This window comes from Hipposideros armiger, unplaced genomic scaffold (assembly GCF_001890085.2).
Source record: "Hipposideros armiger isolate ML-2016 unplaced genomic scaffold, ASM189008v1 scaffold_43, whole genome shotgun sequence".
NCBI classification, from domain to species: domain Eukaryota; kingdom Metazoa; phylum Chordata; class Mammalia; order Chiroptera; family Hipposideridae; genus Hipposideros; species Hipposideros armiger.
The window spans coordinates 407872-412704 of NW_017731393.1; the positions used below are offsets into that span (position 1 = coordinate 407872).

At 56.2% G+C, this 4833-nt stretch overlaps 1 protein-coding gene across 1 annotated transcript in view; it reads left to right on the forward strand.

Annotated features, from left to right (window-relative positions):
* The first annotated feature begins 438 nt into the window (after positions 1 to 438).
* GPR132 (G protein-coupled receptor 132) overlaps positions 439 to 4833 on the forward strand; it is a 15133-nt gene continuing 10738 nt past the window's right edge. The window contains exon 1 of the mRNA XM_019639202.1: positions 439 to 573. The gene's annotated coding sequence lies outside the window, so the exon portion shown is untranslated. The remainder of the gene's footprint in view (positions 574 to 4833) is intronic.

Sequence of the window (4833 nt, forward strand, 5' to 3'; positions counted from 1 at the left end):
CCTGTGGAGTGGCTGGGCCTGTGCTTGGGTGCTGGGTGGTCAGGAGCTGGCCTAGGCTCACGGTGAGCAGTACCGGCCCAGCTCCCAGCACCACGGGTGTTCCTGGGAGGACAAGGCATCTTAGAGGCTGGCCTGCTCTGTGCCCACCCTGCTCTCGAGGCGCCATGTCAGGCCCTGCCCAGAGGAGCTGTCTCTCGAGGGTCCTGTCCCCATGTGTCCTGTCACATCTGTCTGGGACGGAGATGCTAGGTAACTTCTGGGAGCCAGCTGGGAAGTCCTGAGTGAACACAGAAGGCACTGTTGTTAGACCAAAGGAGAAGTGTGCCTGGGCCCACTTCCTGTCATCTGCCCCCAGGAAAATGACGAAACCACAGCGTCACCACCAGCGAGACTGCACTCCACCTGGTTGGCCATCTCTGGGACTCACTCTGTTTGAGGTTGGGGAGTTTTACAGAGAACATACTTGGACCCCTGCTACTTCCTGAAAGCTGCCAGCCGGCTGCTGGCTGCTGGCTGCTGGCTGCTGGCTGCTGGCTGCCAAGAGGGCTCGGGAGGCCGCCAGGATGGGCCTGAGTGAGTCTCTATGTGCTGGGGGTGGCAGATGGGGCAGGGTGGGGCGGGGGGAAGAGGTTCTGACAGCAAAGGTGATTTGTTGCCATAAGGTGGGGACTTGTTTCAGGGTCTTACTTGCGGTCCTTCACCAAGAGAGAACCGGGGGGCACCAGTGCCCACAGTGTGGTGGTCGTGGGAGGGTTTGGGGCGCGGGGGGCTTTCAGTTCCAGTGTGTCCACCCTGGGACTCTCTTCTGCCAGGCTCTCACGGAGCTGCCACTCCAGGAGCTCAAGGGCAGGTCCTTCCCTGGGACCTCCACTCGTGTCCCCACGCCCTGGGGAACTTCCTGGGTGTCATGTGCTAGTCACTCATTCTTGGGGTGTTTGGTAGGGTGGGAGTGGGAGCTATAAAGCACCTGGTTCCCTCGCCTCCAGGGGCCACCTGGGCCAAGGGGCTGTTGGGGAATGTGTTGTTGGGGCCTGTAACCCCGCAGGCCCCCCTGAAAGTTTGCCCTGAACTCAAGGACAGAGATGAGGTCGAGGTTCTGGGTGTGAGCACGTGGGAGGGAAGGCTGAGCAGAGGCGAGATGGCTGAAGGCAGTGAGCCCAGACAGGACGCACCGTTGCTGGCCGGGGGTTCCCAAGGTGTGATGACCGGAGTGGGGCAGCTCCTCAGCCCACGAGGCCACAGGGTGAACACCGCACCTACTGGACGTGAGGCGGTCACTGTCGCTGCGTCTGTGTGTGGGGGAGTTCCATAGTAAAACTTAAGAAACGTATTTTAAAGACTGGAGGGACATCCCGCACAGAGAGGACACGGAGCGCCCAGGACAGGCTGTGGCGAGGCCCCTTCTCACCGTGCCACGGAGCCTCCATCTGCAATGGGTGCCCCTCTCACCTGGGAAACGGCTTTATTTAAGTAACATCGTGTTGAAAGAACTGGCTAGGCAGCGCAGGCGAGCGTGCCGTGGGCGGGGGCAGTGGCTCCGGGAAACGCAGGCTGGGGCCTCCAGGAGGAGCAGCGGAGGCCTGAGGCGTGGGGGCTGGGAGGAGCTGGGGTTTGTGGGACCCTCGGGGATGGTGAGGCCCGGGGCCACGGGGGGTGGGGCAGGGAGCAGCCTGCCGCTGAATCAGGGCTGTCCCCCGTGTCCCACCTGGTCCATCACCCGCCTCCATGGGGCCCCAGAGGTGGGCCAGGACACAGGGTCATGTGAGGAAAGAGTGGGCTACCGTGTGGCCATGAAAGGCAGTGTGCGATGCGGTGAGGGAGAAGGCAGGGGCCACTCCTACAGGCCCTTGTCCCGCCATTTAACACCCAACGTGAGAGGCCAGGTGAGGACCCTGGTCCAGGGGAGAGCCTGTGCTACCCCTCAGAGCCCCAGCCACCGGCCAGAATGGGTCACAGATACTCTTGGGCTGGCAGGGTAGGGATGCCAAGAGGGGACGGTCCACTGCCACCCTGACTGGGCTGACTGGTGACCTCACCACTAACTCAGGAGGATGCAAGGACCCACTGAGGCTGGGCAGGCGTGAGGCCCTGGCCCCTCCAGCCTTGCTCATCTCTGTGGGGGGTTGGGACACATGGGGAGCGTGGACTTGAGGAGGCTGGGAGCAGGAGGGGTGCTGGGAACCGGCTGGCCCCCTCCAGGAAGTCCCTGGGAGGAGGCCTGAAGCCATGTGTCCCAAGGACAGAACAAGCTGTGAGGAGCGAAAGGCCAGGCAGCTAGAGCGTTGGCCAGGGCGTGGGCGGTGGGGCACAGGAGGGGCCCACCTTGGTGCTGGGTGTCCAGTGTCCTGGGAGCTACAGTCCCCTCTCTTAGGCCAAGCTGGCATCCAGATGCTCTGGCTCAGGCCTGGTGCTGGTCCCTCCCTGGCCCCCTATCTGTCCAGCCAGAGTGTCGGCACCTGATGGTCAGGGACCTGGCCCCAGATCTGAACGGACCACACAGGCAGGCTGCCCCAGGACCCCCACCTCAGCCCTGACCAAAGGGTGCTCTCAGAGGGGCGGTCTGTGGAAGGGCTGGGTGGGGGTGTGTGCATTTTCAGTTGGGCCACCACTTCCTCTGGCTTTTGCAGACATGGCTTCTAGAGATGCCACCCGCCTCTGTTCCCATCTGGTTCAGGCCCCGGGAGAAGGGTTCACACTCCAGCTTTCAAAACACGCTGGCGAGTGAGTTCCGGTGAAAGCAGCAGTCCTCAAGCCCCTCCCCATCCACAGAGCCCCTCCCTCTCCTCAAGCCCCTCCCCATCCACAGAGCCCCGCCTCCTCCACCAAACCGCTTCCAGGACAGCTCCACCTGTTCTGATGAAAGTAATACGACCAAAGTGAGGCTGCTGGTGCCCCCTGCTCAGGGGCCCAGAGCGCCTGGCTGGCTCTCAGGTAGGCTGGCTCCCCAGCAGCTCCTCCCCGGGGGCCCCCTTAGTGGGGCTCACCCTTCTGTCACCCTCTGAGCTGGCTGGGTCTCCGTTTGGAGTGTCTGCATCTCTCACTAGGCTGCAGGCTCCACTGGACATGGGCCAGGAGCGCCTTGGACCATCACCTCCTTGGACTAAGGGCCCTTAGCCACAGCACCCTGGGCTGGGCCTTCCTGGCTGTTGGGGCGTGTTGGTCTCAAAGGGTTAACATCGCTTGGGAGGTGGCCTTCCTCCATTCCTTGCTTCAGCATTGCATCTTGGCATTTATTTTTCGGGTCTCATTTGAAACGTGTAAGTCAGTGAACTCTCCATAGTTTCAGGTAAACATCTTGGCTTCCCGTCCTTTCCAGCTGGTAGAAACAAATTTGAAACAGGAGGTCTGGGAGGCTAATCCAGGGCAGCACGGCCAGCACGGTCCTAGGAAGCAGGCAGCCTCGCAACCCCAACTGGGGTGTTTCCCCCAGAGGCGGGTGGAGGCTGGGGCCTGGCACCAGACAGCAGGATAGCAGCTAGCACCCTCACCCATCTGGGCCCAGCCTCCGTGGCCTCATCTGCAGGACAGAGCAGAGCAGGACCCAGGGTTCCCCACACTGTCTGAAGATGGATTTAGAGTGCTCCCCCCGCCCCCCACCTCCTCCCTCGCTGACGAGGACAGAGCCTGTTTCAGGGGCACCTGTGGTTAGAGAAGGAAGGAGAGAGACAGAAGGCTGAGGGAGTGTGGCTGCTCTCCGGGAGATCCGGTTGGGGCCCCTTTCACGGTGTGGGGAGTGTGCTGAGACGTGCTTCCAGGTCACCTGTGCTTTGCATCTGGGTAATTATTTCACCAGGAAAAATCCCTAGAAAGGGTTTTACCAGATCAAAAGTTAAGCGCCGTGAAGATTTTTGGAAACATGCAATGCTATGCCAGCGTATGCTCTCATGGACACCCTCACGCTCTTGCCCACACCGGGAATTAAAGTTCTTTATTTTTACCAACCTGATAGGCAAAAAAACACGATTGTTTGAATATTTATGTTCGTATTTTTTTCTCTTACAATGTTTTTATTTATTTGTTTTCCATTTTTAAAATAATTTTTAATTACAGTTGACATACAATATTATATTAGTATCAGGTGTACAACATAGTTATTAGACATTTAAATAACTTACAAGGTGATCATCCCAATAAATCTAGTTCCTATCTGACACCATGCATAGTTATTACAATATTATTGACTAAATTCCTTATACGATACTATACATCCCCATGACTACTCTGTAACTATCAATATGTACTTTTTCATCCCTTCCCCCTTTTTGTTAATTATTATTTTTTATTGTGAAATACACACTTTTTAGAATTAGTTTCAGCTGTACAACACAGTGCAATAGTTATACTTTTTACCCCTCGAGGTGACAACCCCCTCCCCCAATCCGCCGCCTCAATTCCCCCCAATATCATCATACATATCTATTACAATTCCCTTGACTCCATTCCCACACTATACTCCATGTCCCATGACTATATACATATATATATATATATATATATTCACTTATAGTTGACATACAATATTATACAACATCAGCTTCAGGTGTACAGTGTAGTGATCAAGCCTCTATTCTATCCATGATGCAGTCTCCCTAGCAAGATATGTGACCACCTGACTCCCTACAAAATATTTATCACATTATTAATTATATTCCTTGAACTGTCTTTCATATCCCTGTGGCAATATTGTAGTTACGTATTTATGCTGTCTAATCCCTTCCCCTTCTCCCTTATCCCCACCCCCTCCCAACTAGCAGCCATCAGTTGTTCCTCTATATCTGAGACCACTTCTGTTTACTTTCCTCGTTCATTCAGTTTTTTAGATTCCACATATAA